General features: G+C 37.6%; 1 non-coding gene across 1 annotated transcript; it reads left to right on the top strand.

Moving 5' to 3' along the window:
- The first annotated feature begins 2022 nt into the window (after positions 1–2022).
- TRNAS-GGA (transfer RNA serine (anticodon GGA)) lies at positions 2023–2095 on the top strand. The gene has a single exon. It is a non-coding gene; the product is annotated as a tRNA-Ser (tRNA).
- Positions 2096–17073: the final 14978 nt, after the last annotated feature.

Raw genomic sequence — 17073 nt, 5'->3', positions numbered from 1 at the left:
GGAGTTGGAGAAATATGGCCTCTATAAAAGAGGAAAATATGCATAAGTATGTTTGTGCATGAGATAGAAGAAAAGTGAGGTAGAAAACCTAAGAAAATAAGTAGGAGAAAAAAGCAAAGGCATAATGGACATGAAAGTCACATTGTAGGCAGAAGAAATGGAGAATAAATTATTATGAACATCTAGTCAGATCCCTAAGGAATAGTCTTGCAAAATGTAATGAAAAAATTGAAAATATAGTTCAAATTAAAGACTGATCAAATTACAGATATGAAAGGGCTTCCCAGGTGGCTCTAGTGGTAAAGAACCTGCCTGCCAATGCAGGAGACATAAAAGACAGGGGTTCAATGCCTGGGGTCAGCAAATTCCCCTGGAGGAGGGCATGGCAACCCATTCCAGCATTCTTGCCTGGAGAATCCCATGGACAGAGGAGCCTGGCAGGCTACAGTCCACAGGGTTTCACAGAGTCGGACATGACTGAAGTGACTTAGCACACACACAGCCATGCAGAGGTATGAAATACAGATGACAGGAAGTAATATAAAGTACCATAATTAATAAAATTTAATAGAGAACAGAGTGAAGCAGAATCAATCATTATAAAATGGAAGAAATTCAAGAGAAAATAGAGAAATTCCCTGGAATACATGAATCACTGAATTCAGAAATGATTTCCCTATATTTCACAGAAAACAAATAGCACAGACCAAAAAAACGCATGAAGCATATTCAGTATCATCTCATTTTTATTTGATTTCCACTGTGATTTATTTGAATAAGTCATTAGAACAATTTTAAAATTTAGTCATTTATTTACTTATCTAATGTTCTTTTCATTATTTTTAAAATTGTTTCTGCTATTTTTATTGGGTTAAGAAAATGAGATTTACATAATTCTTTAAAGTGGATGTAGGATTTCTTCAGCTTAATTGATGTCCAATTCATATAACTGTTCTAGGAATGCTTTAATTAAATATATGAATTCTGTTACATTGATTTTGTTGCCTCTATATCAATAGCTCTATGTCAATGGTCAATGTATTAAGAAGAAGAGACGTTACTTTGGCGACAAAGGTCCGTCTAGTCAAAGATATGGTTTTTCCAGTAGTCATATATGGATGTGAGAGTTGGACCATAAATAAGACTGAGCACTGAAGAACTGATGCTCTCAAACCGTGGTGTTGGAAAAGACTCTTGAGAGTCCCCTGGACAGAAAGGAGATCAAACCAATCAATCCTAAAGGAAATCAACCCTGAATATTCATTGGAAGGATTGATGCTGATACTGAAGCTCCAGTACTGGCCACATGATGCAAAGAAGTGACTCATTGGAAAAGACCTTGATGCTGGAAAGATAGAAGACAAAAGGAGAAGGAGAAGACAGAGGACAAGATGGTTGGATGGCATCAGTGACTCAATGGTTATTAATTAGAGCAAGCTCTGGGAGATGGTGAAGGACAGGGAAGCCTGGTGTGCTGCAGTCCACAGGGTTGCTAAGAATTAGACATGACTAAGGATGCGAGAGTTGGACTGTGAAGAAAGCTGAGCGCAGAAGAATTGATGCTTTTGAACTGTGTTTGAGAAGACTTTTGAGAGTCCCTTGGACTGCAAGATCAAACCAGTCCATTCTAAAGGGGATCAGTCCTGGGTGTTCTTTGGAAAGAATGATGCTAAAGCTGAAACTCCAGTACTTTGGCCACCTCATGCGAAGACCTGACTCATTGGAAAAGACTCTGATGCTGGGAGGGATTGGGGGCAGGAAGAGGACGACAGAGGATGAGATGGCTGGATGGCATCACTGACTCGATGGACGTGAGTCTGAGTGAACTCCGGGAGTTGGTGATAGACAGCGAGGCCTGGCGTGCTGCAATTCATGGGGTCACAAAGAGTCAGACACGACTGAGCAACTGAACTGAAAGGGACTGAACAACAAGTATCAACAGTTCAGTGTATTAATGTTTTTTCTCAAACATCCTATAACTTTACTTAGTCATTTGTCTATTGAGTCAGAAACATTACAGCTTCCCTGGTGGCTCAGAGGTTAAAGCGTCTGCCTGGAATGCAGGAGACCCGGGTTCGATCCCTGGGTCAGGAAGATCCCCTGGAGAAGGAAATGGCAACCCATTCCAGTACTCTTGCCTGGAGAATCCCATGGAGGGAGGAGCCTGCTAGGCTACAGTCCATGGGGTCGCAAAGAGTTGGACACGATTGAGCGACTTCACTTGTGATAAGACTGTTTACTTGTTTTGTTGTTGTTGTTCAATCGTTCAGTCGTGTCTGACTCTTTGAGACCCCAAGGACTGCAGGACACCAGGCTTCTCTGTCCTTCGCCAATTAATTATGTCCATATTTGCTTTCTGTATTTTGAGAATATGAGATCCATATGTGTTTAGAATTCTACATCTTCTGATAAACTGAAATATATTCATTTTATATATGTGTATGCATGTTCTTTTGTATCTAATGATGCTATAAAGTCTGTTTTATTTGATGATGACAATATTACTAACCACAATAACAACTGCTGCTACTGCTAAGTCACTTCAGTCGTGTCCGACTCTGTGAGACCCCAGAGACAGCAGCCCACCAGGCTCCCCCGACCCTGAGATTCTCCAGGCAAGAATACTGGAGTGGGCTGCCATGTCCTTCTCCAGTGTATGAAAGTGAAGCCGCTCAGTCGTGTCAGATTATTGGCGATCCCATGGACTGCAGCCTACCAGGTTCCTCTGTCCATGGGATTTTCCAGGCAAGAGTACTGGAGTGGGGTGCCATTGCCTTCACAGTAACTCCAAATTTTCAAGTATCTACTTTGGGACAAATACCTTTTAGTAGCTTTATATGGATCATTGTATTTAATTCTCATAATAAACTGATGAATAGCTATTCTTACTATCAAAATAATCCAATACAGATGATAAAGGTAAGCAATTTTACCATGTCAACAAAATTTATAAGAGCAAAAAATGTAATCCAGGCAGTCTAGCTCCAAAGTCCACGTTGTCAACCACTACTCAAGCTTCCTTTTAATTTGTTACAAGAAATGTTACTTTCAGTTTTAAATTCACAAATAGTTGTGAACTTACATCCTAAGAATCTTTTACAAATAATTATATACTTGGATTTTTTATTGCCCAAACTAAACTTTATATCTTTAAAATTGGGACTTTATTAGTTTAAAATTTATTGTCATATTTGGAGTTATTTATCTCTGACTTTATTTTACCTTTATTCTGCCTTTTCAGTACCTTTTCTGTTTTCTTTTATTGCTTTATTTTCTTAACTGAGGTATACAAACAATATATTGCCTGGTAGCTCAGACAGTAAAGAATCTGCCTGCAATGTGGGAGACCCAGGTTTGATCCCTGAGTCAGCAAAATCCCCTAGAGAAGGGAATGGCAACCCACTCCAGTTTTCTTGCCTGGAGAATTCCATGGACAGAGGAACCTGGCATACTACAGTCCATGGGGTCACACAGCTGAAAACAACTGAGTGACTAACATTTTAATTTTCACATAAAATATATAAAAGACATCAGTATTAAATGTAGAGTGTATTGATTTCTGATGCACCTATGCACATGATTAATTACCTCCTGAATCAAGCAATGGTATATTCACTTTTTGTGATGGTTAATTTTTTTGCATTAAGTTGCCTGGATCATAAGCTTGCTAGATATTGGTGAAACATTATTCTGGGTGTGTCTGTGAAGTTGTTTATAGATGAGATTAAAATTTAAATTTCTAGACTGAATAAATCAATTGTCCTCCTCGATACAGGTGACTGTCAATGTCTGAATGGAACAATAAGTCTGGGAGATGAAGAGTTTGCTTCCTCTTTCTCTGCCTCTCTCTGAGCTGGGACATTGGTTATCTTCTGCCTTTGGATTTAGATTGGAACTCTACTCTTGCCTCTCCCGTAGCTCTAGCTTACTGACTAAAGGTCTTGGGAGTTCTTAGCTTTCCTAAACACATGAGCCAATTTCTTACGGTATATCTATTTTTTTTTCCTTTCTCTGTATGTTTGTATGTGCACTCCACTTCTTTTGTTTCTCTAGAGAATCCCAACCGATCCACTGTCCCTTTTTGAGTTTTTATTTTGTATTTTCTTTTTAATTCCTTGAAATTTATAGATTCTATTTTATTAGTGATGTTTAAATATTTAATATAATACTTAATTTGAAATATAAATGTGTTCTGTATCTTCCTGGCTTCAGAACATTATAAAGTATCTTAAAACATTTTTAAATCGGTCACCCTCTGCCATCTCACTTATGGTTATCAGCCAACATTTAAATTCTACTTCAGTGAATTGTTTGGGACTTATACTTGTCATCATCATCACATTTTTTGTTTCTTTTCATGTCACTTCTTTTTGAAATTCAAATGCAAATCTTTCTGCTATCAGAAAAGGAACTATAAACCAATATGATTCACTTTCTTTTCAAGTACATAAAGGCAGGATGGAGAATATAAAGAGAATACCACATTAGAGTGAGTTTTGTACCTGAAAGTCTTGCAGGCTCAAGAGAAAAAATATAAAATTGTGGATAACTATGGAGGAAAGGATGTGCTACAAGAAAAGGAAATTATAATGAAGCCCCTGTAGGTGGGTTGTGTACTTAACAGTGGACTAAACCTGCTAGAATAGTTTTTTTTCTTGTAATTTATAACATCAACTCAGAATAATTTCTTAATATCTAACTTGGTGCATGTTCTAAGTAAACACTTTCATGTGCTTTTCTATTTTCAGTTTTGCTACATGAATCATTCAAATGAATCCCTCTGTCTGGTCATAAGAGGAATCTTAATTCATGTTCAGTTCAGTTGCTCAGTCGTGTTCGACTCTTTGCGACCCCATGAATTGCAGCACACCAGGCCTCCCTGTCCATCATCAACTCCCGGAGTTCACTCTAACTCATGTCCATTGAGTCAGTGATGACATCCAGCCATCTCATCCTCTGTTGCCCCCTTCTCCTCCTGCCCCCAATCCCTCCCAGCATCAGAGTCTTTTCTTTTTTTTTTTTTACTTTTTAATACTCTACCATTCTTTTATTATAGTTAGACAAAGCAGTTTGTTTTGTTTTGTTTACAATACTGTATTGGTTTCACCATACATCAACATGAATCTGCCACGGGTGTACACATGTTCCCAATCCTGAACCCCCCTCCCACGTCCCTCCCCATACCATCTCTCTGGGTCATCCCAGTGCACCAGCCCCAAGCATCCTATATCAAACCTAGACTGGCAATTTGTTTCTTATATGATATTAAACATGTTTCAATGCCATTCTCCCAAAGCATCCCACCCTCTCCCTCTCCCACAGAGTCCAAAAGACTGTTCTATACATCTGTGTCTCTTTTGCTCTCTCGCATACAGCGTTATTGTTACCATCTTTCTAAATTCCATATATATGTGTTAGTATACTGTACTGGTGTTTTTCTTTCTGGCTTACTTCATTCTGTATAATCGGTTCCAGTTTCATCCACCTCAGTAGAACTGATTCAAATGAATTATTCAAATGAGTCAACCCTTCGCATCAGGTGGCCAAAGTATTGGAGTTTCAGCTTCAACATCAGTCTTTCCAATGAACACTCAGGACTGATCTGTAGGATAGACTGGTTGGATCTCCTTGCAGTCCAAGGGACCCTCAAGAGTCTTCTCCAACACCACAGTTCAAAAGCATCAATTCTTTGGCACTCAATTTTCTTCACAGTCCAACTCTCACATCCACACATAACTACTGGAAAAACCATAGGCTTGACTAGATGGACCTTTGTTGGCAAAGCAATGTCTCTGCTTTTTAATATGCTGTCTAAGTTGGTCATAGCTTCCCTTCCAAAGAGTAACCATCTTTTTGATTTCATGGCTGCAATCACAATCTGCAGTGATTCTGGAGCCCAAAAATATAAAGTCTCTCACTGTTTCCCCATCTATTTGCCATGAAGTGATGGGACCAGATGCTATGATCTTCGTTTTCTGAATGTTGAGCTTGGACAACTGTCCCCAAGGGGAAGACATGGAAATGCATAGAAAGGTCATCTGCATAAATAGTTTTTGACAAACTAACATCATTTTATATTTTTGTTATAAAACTCCTTCACAGATTGTGAAATGTGGAGCAAGACAAATTAATCAGAATATTCTCATTCAAAACTATGTAACTCAAGGTTAGTAAATAATTAACTTTCCTTTAAGAAACAGTTGTGCTATGATTTTGGCATTAATGGGAATGGTATGTATGAATAGCTAGGAGTTGAGTAGTTGAGAAAACACACAAAGAAGAAGCAATTTATGTAAATATATAAAGTAAATCACTATAAAGTAAATCACTCTTTAGCTAATGATTTGCAGGTTATCACAATAATTTTAATAGTTTAATTATTTTAAAAAATTATTTATTTATTTGGCTGCACCACGTCTTAGTTGTGGCATGCAGAATCTTTTTCAGTTGCAGCACGTGAGATCTAGTTCCCAGACCAGGGCTGAAACATAGGCCCCTTGCATTGGAAGCAAGGAGTCTTAGCCACTGGACCAACAAGGAAGTTCAGTAGTTTAACTATCTTTAAGAACACCTTTTAATTACCCCTTTTGAAAAAGTAGAGAAAGCTTCTAGAAAAAAAAATGGGGAGTTTCTGTATCTATGACTTGAATTATGTGATTTAGAAATATTTATCTTAATTTTAAATTTTAAATTGTGTGAAAATGTCATTTGAATTTGTACGTCTCTCCTCAGCATCTTTAAAAAACTCTTCCAATTATTTTCCTTTTTTCTTATCTTTATGCTGCTGCTGCTGCTAAGTTGCTTCAGTCGTGTCCGACTCTGTGCGACCCCGTAGACGGCAGCCCACCAGGCTCCCCCGTCCCTGGGATTCTCCAGGCAAGAACACTGGAGTGGGTTGCCATTTCCTTCTCCAATGCATGAAAGTGAAAAGTGAAAGGGAAGTCGCTCCGTCGTGTCCGACTCTTAAGGACCCCATGGACTGCAGCCTACCAGGCTCCTCCGTCCATGGGATTTTCCAGGCAAGAGTACTGGAGTGGGGTGCCATTGTCTTATCTTTATAAATAATAATAAATGAAAATAAATATTTATCATGCAATTAATTTGTTCCAGCCTAGTTCTAATAAAACTCTCATAGTGATTCAGTTTGGATGTCCTCTATAGAGAAAAGAACTGAAGCATAGTTAATAAAATTAATAAACTAAGCTATGAATAAGTTTAAAGTTTTAAGTGTACATGGGAATAAATTGTCTTGAGAAGGTTCTTATGAACACCATTAGTTAACTGATAAAAATTTGCTTGATACAATGTAAAGCACTGCTGCTGCTGCTGCTGCTGCTGCTGCTGCTGCTGCTGCTGCTGCATCGCTTCAGCCGTGTCCAACTCTGTGCGACCCCATAGACGGCAGCCCACCAGGCTCCTCTGTCCCTGGGATTCTCCAGGCAAGAATACATTTCCTTCTTCAATGCATGAAAGTGAAAAGTGAAAGTGAAGTCGCTCAGTTGTGCCTGACTCTTAGTGACCCCATGGACTGCAGATTTTCCAGGCAAGAGTACTGGGGTGGGTTGCCATTGCCTTCTCCGATGAAAAGCACTAGCAACACATAAGCGGCTTATTGCTAGTAGTGGTAATCGTATGTTCTTGCTTAGTCACTCAGTCCTGTCTGACTTTTTGCTACCCTCTGGACTGTAGCCTGCCAGGCTCCTCTGTCCATGAGATAATTCAGGCAAGAATACTGGAGTGGATTGCCATTTCCTCCTCCAGGGGATCTTCCTGACCCAGGGATCAAATAGAGTCTCCTCTGTCTCCCACCTTGCGGGTGGATTCTTTACCTGAGCCAAAGTATTTTTAAATTGAGCTATATCACACAAAAATATTTAATTTTGTACACAGACTTTTGTAGTGCCTTAACTAAAGAATAACTTCAATTTTACTGTCCATAGTCAATTCTTTTCCTATCTTATAGTTGTTAAAGTCTTGACAAGATCACAAGGTGACTTTGAAGTTCAGGTGTGAAATCTCTATGACAAGAAAATAGCTTTGCAATGTTCGTCAAGACAGATAATTAAGCAAGTCTTCTTTGGGATCCCCAAAGAAAGACATCATCAACTGAACTCTCCAGTGAAGGAGTTTATTATCCTCAAATAGCTGCTGTTTGTAAAGGTGTCTATAACCTACTTGACCTTGCCCATTAATAACATTTAGACTAGTACTTACTTGAAAAGAAAAGAACCAAGTCTCCAGGGAATACGTGCTTTTTAAGTGCAGTCATTGTGCTCATACTTCTCAATCACAGAAATCCCAGGTGTATGTACATTCTATTTTAATAAGGTCTCATCCAGGGTGCCCTTTACTGTAAACGGCTTGCTAGTTAAAGAAAGCAGTAATGCGCTTCTGTTCCCAAGAACTATTGCAATCACAATCAGATATTATCAGAAAGGATGCTTTGAGATACGCAGGTGGGCTAGCAGTCAATTTTAAGTGGTACATAAAGGTCAAATGTATCCGTTTTTCAAAATCTGCCATTTCCCAAGAAATTCTCAGTAGTTCTTGGAAAAAACCTTTGTTTAGCGTGCACTACTAATTCTTGAGCCTCCTTAACCTAAAGGTGAATGGGACAATACAAATTTGTCAGATCTGATTGTTTGTAAGGATATACAACATAACTAATATATGACCAATAGTAATGAGGGTGATTTGTTTTAGAGAAAGTAGATTTATTTTTTCTACCATTGTGTCATTGAGACAAGATGATTCTATGTGTTACTCAGTGTGATCTACCCATTACAACTTAATCCTTAATTTGATCAAGGCAGATCGAGTTTTACAAATACTATATTGTGAATGACATTAACTCATTGTATCTCTAATGCAACAGTAAAATTTAGACTGTGTATAAATCTGCACATTTAAGTCAGTAAATTTATAAAGCACAGTTGACCCTTGAACAACATAGAGTGTAAGGGGTGCCAGTCCTCCACACAGATAAAATTCACTTAAAATGTGTAGCTGGCCCTTTTTATATGGAATTCCTTCATATCTACAATACAGCATTTGCAGATTTAACCAGCTTCAGGACATGTAGTTACCTAGTCTTTACTATTGAAAAAAATCCAGATATAAGTGGACCCACACAGTTCAACCCATGCTATTCAAGGGTCAGCTCTCATATCTGAGTCAAGAAATAATATCCTTCTTCAGACTGGAAATAATAAATTCTTTCAGGGTGGTTTGATATTCTTTCAAGATTCATTGTGTCAATTTGGGTCTTCCATGAAGCAGATACCAAGACAGATTTAGAGGTACAGGAGATTTGTTACAGGTAACACCTATCAAAGATAAAGAAGGAAGCAGGAGTGGGCAGAGAAAGACCTCAGAAAACAATGCAGACCTGACAACAATGAAAGGAATCAGGTAAAGAAAGACCAAGTGGGACAGTCCTCATAGTGCTGTGCAGCTCTCCAACGCAGGTGACATAAGAGAGATGGGTTTGATCCTTGGGTCAGGAAGATCCCCTGGAGAAGGGCATGGCAACTCACTCCAGTATCCTTGCCCGGAGAATCCCATGGACAGAGGAGCCTGGCAGACTACACTCTATAGAGTCTCAAAGAGTTGGACACAACTAAAGCGACATAGCACGCACACATGCACAAACACACAGCAAAATACAAATAGTGTAGTTTAATAGTTCAACAAGAGTAAGCCCTAAAGTAAATTATGGATTTTGAGGGATAATGATGAGTCAATGTAGGTTCATTGATGGTAACATAGGTACCACTCTGGTGCAGAGGGTTGATAATGGAAGATGTGCATGGCGGGAGTAGGCTGTACGTGGAAAATGAGAAATCTCTGGATAGTCTGCTCAGTTTTGCTGTGAACGTAAAGCTGCTCTAAAAAAAAAGTCTATTTAAAATGGAAAGAAAGTCAAATAAACAACAAAGAAATAACAAAAACTTTCCTAAAGTAAAAGTTGCTGCTAGAATCAGTGCCATTTGCAATAAATAAATAAAGTCAAGTGTATATTTCTACAACTTTCAGTTCTTCCTTGGGAAGTAAGTTTAATATTGACAAATACTGTGAAATAAAACTCGTTTGTAGAGACTATCTCTGTGGATGATATCAAGAAGTTATTTCTTCCGGATGTTATGAGAAGCTCTAAGCCTCCATTTATCCATTCTATGCTATACAAACCAGCGGTGACAAACCTGTGATTACATGGTTCCACTTGTGATACCCACATCCCACGGCACATAGCTCTCTCCAGCATGATGCTCAGTTTTTCCAAGAACTCAGATTTCTATTCAGCACCGCAATCCAGGCAGACAGTCCCAACTGGGTTTGAGTAATGAGTTGAAACCCATTTGACATCTGTGCAAAAAGTGATGAATCCTTTTAACATGATTTTAATTCCCTTAACTTACTGGAGTTTAGTTTAACGTTGCTGGTAAATCAGTCCAGGAAGAAGGAAAACTGACTCAATGGTTTTAAAACAAAATCCCATAAAAGTCTAACTGTCCAGGTGAAACATAGATGAAGCCTTCCTTGATGAATACATAAATACATAAATCATCTCTTCAGTAAATGAACCACAATGCATTCTAAATGACTGTGTAGGCTCAGTTGCTCAGTCATGTTTGAATCTTTGCGATCCTGTGAACTGTAGCCTGCCTGCCTCCTCTGTCCATGGGATTCTCCAGGCAAGAATACTGGAGTGGGCTGCCATCCCTTTCTCCATCTAAATGATGGAGCCCCCAGATGTTAACTATTAATCTTCAACTTATAGCTTTGCATTTTGCTTAGCAGAAAAGGGATACTTTTGTGTATCTTGATGAAATTAATTATGATTCTAAGATGAAAATTGGCAGATTTTGAAATATTTTTCATATTCAAAGCATTTTTTGGCATGGCTAATATATTATAACTATTAGAAATAGTGTCCTATAAGTAACAAAGTAATGCTTGTTGACTGTAAAACTTAGAAAACATTTCTCAGTATCCTCATCGTCATCTAACATTCATTTACTCTCTACTATGTCCCAGGTATTTTGCTAAGTGCTTCACCACACATATATTTCATTTGTTGCACATAATAAAACTATGTGCTGGGTTGTTTCTAATCGGCTTTACAGAAGACAGTGGTTTGCCCATCTTAGAATATAAGTGCAGTTATTTCTGAATTCAGGCAATCTCCAAAGCCTAGGGACCTTTTCATTATAACACCAACGTCTGCACACAAAAGCTAAGGATACGAAGTCCTCTTTTGAAATGCATCTAGCATTTCTCCAGCTCTTTAAAGTAGTCGCAGCACATTCATGTCCTCTACATGAATGTAGGAAGTGGTAAACTCTATTTGAAGTCAGAACCTCTAACAATAAAGCCCAAATCTAACACCTGTTTGAGTTTAAATATCAGATATATCCATGTTTAAGACTCAAAATCATTGCTTGGGGTAGTAGCATAGATTTATTAACTCAGATAGCTCCAGTAGAAAAATTTAGAGAAATAGACCAAGTGTTCCTGCTTCCTGAGTAGCTAGTATCCACTTATTTTGACACTCCCATTTATGATGAGAGACTCTGTGGTCTATAGACATTGTTGTCATACATCCTTGATCTTATAGATATTCTCAAATCAAGGAGCTTATTTTCTTTTTTCAGGTTGGAGATGGAGTAAGTCTATAAACAAAATATATATCTTTCCAAGGTTTTTTACCCAAATATACTCATAAATATTTGTGTAACAATTTTTCTAAATTAAGTTACTAGTGTGATGCACTGGTACAGCCATCACAGAGAATAATTTGGCTTTATGGAGCAAGATGAAGATACACACATCCATCACTATTCTGGTTAAACAATGCCAGACTTAAGGAACATAACCACTTATGGTGGTTCAAACTTGATTCAACAGAATCAAAGTTGTTTGTTCAGGTATGGGCATGTGATTTAATTCAGGCCAACCAGAATTAGGTCTGGAGAAGGAGATGGCACCCAACTTTAGTACTCTTGCCTGGAAAATCCCATGGACGGAGGAGCCCGGTAGGCTGCAGTCCATGGGGTTGCGAAGAGTCTGACACGACTGGGCGACTTCCCTTTCACTTTTCACTTTTGTGCATTGGAGAAGGAAATGGCAACCCACTTCAGTGTTCTTGCCTGGAGAATCCCAGGGACGGGGGAGCCTGGTGGGCTGCTGTCTATGGGGTCACACAGAGTCAAACACGACTGAAGTGACTTAGCAGCAGCAGCAGCAGCAGCAGCAGAATGAGGTCTAATAGTTCTGTTCAAAGTACTGAGATGGAAAAGTTCTCATTTAACTGAGTAAAAAGATAATAGGATGAAAATCTAGAACTAAAAGGGAGAAACATGACTATTCTGTGAATATTTCTTTCTTGAGAATAAAAACATTAAAGAGAACAAACTCAAGAGAAAGAGATTGCAGGTATGTAATCTGAGTCTTTGAAACCAGCTATACTTGCAAACAAATTAGTTCAAGATGTCATAGTTACATGGATGGATAATATTTTTATATCCTTAAGCCAATATAAATTTGGATACTGTCATTTGCAACCAAGAGTTCTGGTCAAAAGCCAAATAAACCCAATGTGCTGTTGCATTTAAACTCATCTGTTAACTTAATTATATTAAATATTTACTCATCAATTATTTATTAGACCTTCAACACGTCAGGGTGTTACTGATAAAATGGTGAATAAAGCATTCTTTTTCAGGATGAGGAAAGGTCATTGAGTATGACCTAAATTACATTTAAAGGGTCACTCATACTGCACCTAGAAGAACAGACTATCTAAAGTTTGGAGGGAGAAGAGCTGGCTTAATGGGCATGGGACCCATGCAACTACACAAAGCTTGGCTCAAAAGGGCCCAAAGCATTTAGTTAGTTCTCTGCTTTTGTTTCTTGACATTCTTGAAATTTTTGGTTTTGACGTTGTTTTGTAACTGAAGTCAGATGGGACAACGCACCAGGCACGCGAGCGGAGGAGTGACGCACAATGCGCGTATCTGCCGCTCCTTGCCACCCTGTTCACACACAGCATTTGTGAGGCCCCAAGAGTGGAGAGAGAGACCACAGGGAAAAGGAAGACAGGAAGACAGCTTTACACATCAGTCCATTTCTTTAAAGACATTTGTTTTAAATAAATGAGCTTACATTTTCATTTCACACTGGGATTTGCAAATGGTGTAGCTCGACCTGGATAAAAACAGGGTATCTAATTAGAAGACTGAAACCACTCCAAACTGGCACTGTTAATCTTACATTCATTCTGAGAAGCAAAACCAACAAATGAAAATATTTCACAGAGAACAAAAACCCCAGGAAGTCTAGTGTAGCCACAGTTTAGAGCTCTTTTAAGAGAGATATATAACATGGGTTCAAGAGGCAGGCAAAGTCCAGGTTATAAATATTTTTGTAAGCAGAGAGTGCATTTGAGCTTTCCCTAATCGTAATGATGAGCCATGGAAAAGTTCTAAACCATGAGGCTGAAGCAACAGAATTAGATGAAAAACCTTCAAATGATTTTATATGTTAGTTCAGGGAAAAGAAAAACAAGTGGGAGTAGTTCAACCAGATGGTCAGACCATGTTAAATTCCTCTGTTGAATATTCTGCAGCATCCTTATTAATACACCACTAATATAATTAATAACATTATTTTATACTAATAAATAATGATTACTAGTAATTTAATTGCTTTTGTGTACTTATTATTGATGTTTATTTATATCAATGTATTACTCTTTATGTCCTCAGCACTCTGCTATGCTTTTTACATGGACATGTATTTTGCTTCATATCTTAGCCAACTGAAATTATCTTATTTATGATAGGTTTTAAAAACTTCTTAATGGTTGACAATGATTCTCAGTAGTGAAAGTGAAAGTCACTCATGTCCAATTCTTTGTAACCCCATGGACTGTATAGTCCATGGAATTCTCCAGGCCAGAATACTGGAATGAGTAGACTTTCCCTTCTCCAGGGGATCCTCCCAACCCAGGGATCAAACCCAAGTCTCCCACATTGCAGGTGGATTCTTTACCAGCTGAGCCACAAGGGAAGCCCAAGAAAACTGGAGTGGGTAGCCTATGCCTTCTCCAGCAGATCTTCCCAACCCAGGAATCAAACCGGGATCTGCACTGCAAGGGGATTCTTTACCTCAGTAAATATGTTTTGAATGAATAAATAGATCTCAGATCAGTTACGATGAATTCAAGGTAACTATAATATACAGAAGGTAATAAAAGGCACAACAAATGAAAGATTTGAAATTATTTAGAGATTTCACTAAACAACCAGAAAGAGATGTTGAATAGGGTGCTAGAAATATGAGGCAGGACCAGAATAAAGTTCTAGATGTAGATTTTCGAGTAATCAGCAGAGAAGTAAATATGAAGCTGTCAAAACGAAGAGAACTGATTTCTGACAGAAGCTGTGAGAAAAGTCAAGAAACACAGAAGAGAACTTAGGTTAAATTTTTAAAGTTCTTTTGAGGCTATATATTCAGATACAATGCTGATACAGTAAAGTTCATAAAATATCTTCTGTTAAGTCTGCTCTGAATGTTAACAATGTATTTACAAGTCACTTTCATATGAGACATAAAAGAAAATGATGATCCAGGATTGCAAGGTATATACCCATACCTCTTATTTATGGACGAGAAGATGGAGGTTCAGTGTTAAGTAATCTGCCCAAGGTTATAAGAGACAGAAGCAGAACTTCAATCCACACTGGGCAGATTCCAAAAAGCCAAGTGGCTTTTTACTGTGATCATTTTCCCTTATGTGATCACATCTACGAGACATATTCCATAAATACAGAACACCCTGTGCATTATGGTTGTCATGCATGTATCAGATATCCTGATAAACCACAAATAAACCTGCTTACTCTTGCCTTATTTAGTCTCCCCAAATTCACCTGACCATGGACATTATGTCTTTCTAGAGAGCATATGTTGTACTTCCATTACTAACAGCCTATGGGTCCACTGGCATTTTTAGGAAAAGGAATTTTCTATTCTGGCACAGATATTTCACAAACGGTCATTGTGGCCAGCCTTCTTGAGTAATAGGCATTCAGTTATACAGAGAAGGAGAAAAGGGAGGGCTCAAATAATGCTGAGTTATTCTTATTTGAGAACTGACTTTTCTGCATAGGCTAAAATGTGCTTAGTTATGTCTTACATTCTGGCTGGCATAAAATAAAATACTTTGAAGAACATGTCTCACCATTCCCTACATATTGCAAAATACATTTCTACTTATTAGAGAAGTTAATTTAGTAATTATGGCAGTTTTCACAGCCTCAGTGAGTTTCTTTCAGATACAAATACCTGTCTTTGATACTGGGACACAGTTTTTCTTGTATGTTTTCTTTCCCAGGTTTCTAAAATGCCACAGTAGTATCCATATTTTTATTAAATATTTTTTATGTATTATGTTACTCTGGTTACCTGAGGTGAAAAGTTAGCCCATTGGAAAAGACACTAATGATGGAAAAGACTGAATGTAAAAGGCTAAGAGGGTGGTAGAGGATGAGATGGTTAGACAGCATCACCAACTCAACGGACATGAATTTGAGCACTCTGGGAGGTGGCGGAAGACAGAGGAGCCTGGTGCACTGCAGTCCATGGGGTCACAAAGAGTCAGATATGACTGAGCAACTGAACAACAACTATATATATATATATATATATATATATATATATATATATATATATATATTTATTTATTTATTTATTTATTTACTTATTTTTATTTTTTTCATCCAGCTGCAATATTGGCCCAGAGCTCCTTGAAAGCACAGGAACTGGAGTTCTGAAACCTTCTTTGCTGAAGACAGAGCCTTCTTATTTCTCCTGAGAAAGGATTCCAGCCCACTCTTCTCTCTTTCGTAGATGAAGAACCTCAAAGGCAGAGAAGTCAGGGGCTTGCCTGGAGTTACAGAAATTTATTAACCACCTTTCTCTAAGTCTTCATATGCTAATAAAAACCTGGATATGTTTCTAAATAAAGCCTAATTTAGTTTATTCAATCTTCAACAAAACACCAAGTAACAGGTACTATTGTTAACCCATTTTAGAGATGGAAAAACTGAGAGGAATAATAAGTTCCCTAAAATTATGCAGCTACTAACTGTTTCTGTATTAAAATTCAAAGAATTTGGCTTCAGAATCTCTGCTTTTAACTGCTATTTTTATCATTGCGATTTTACTAATCATCTTTTGGTTTTACTGATATTTGAACAAAAAAAGTAGCATAAAATTTGGTTTGCCTTAAAATGATTATGATTTCTCCTGGTCATTTCTGGCAGAATATGTGTATTTCTTTTTCTCTAAGGACTCTAAACATATAAACAGAATAAAAACATGTCTCCAAGTATCACTTAAGACTCTCCCCAGCCATCAAATCAACATGATATGTATCAGATTGATTTACTTTATGAGCATTAGTGAGTCAGAAACAGGATACAGATGTTTCCAAAAGATTTACGGGTTTGCAGAAAAAACACATTTTTAGTCCAAAATGTTCTTAGGCAAATATTTCATTCTGCAAAATTTCTATGTGTAAATAAGAGTGGCCATAATCATAATAAATAAATCTTAACCAAATTCTTATTTTTAGAAAGTTTTGTAAAATATGTCCTCAATTATGAATACTGTTTTGCTTTCAAAAGAGCATGAATCACAGTACATATATGATAATGTGTGTTTCTGGAGGTAACACTTACTCTGAGGGTAAAGCATAGTACCAACATTCTTTGAGATACATTTTTTATCTTTGTAAATGAAAAAAATTAAGAAAGGGAAAAATATCATGCTAAAGGCCTCAGTTAGAGTTTAGATTTTGATTCCTATTTCAACACTGCACTAAGTTGTTAATACTTTAGCATATTGACTGTAGATGGTTTCTCTCTTAAAAGATCTGCTACGTCTGCATGAAAGTATAAATTTCAGATATAAGTAGAGACATTTTAATCATAAAGAAATAAAATTTATCATGTATAATGTTATAGGAGGACAAGAACTGTTCTTTTTTATATTGACAGTTACATAGAC

Source organism: Ovis canadensis, chromosome 21, assembly GCF_042477335.2.
Source record: "Ovis canadensis isolate MfBH-ARS-UI-01 breed Bighorn chromosome 21, ARS-UI_OviCan_v2, whole genome shotgun sequence".
NCBI lineage: Eukaryota > Metazoa > Chordata > Mammalia > Artiodactyla > Bovidae > Ovis > Ovis canadensis.
This window is presented reverse-complemented; position numbering and strand designations above follow the sequence as displayed.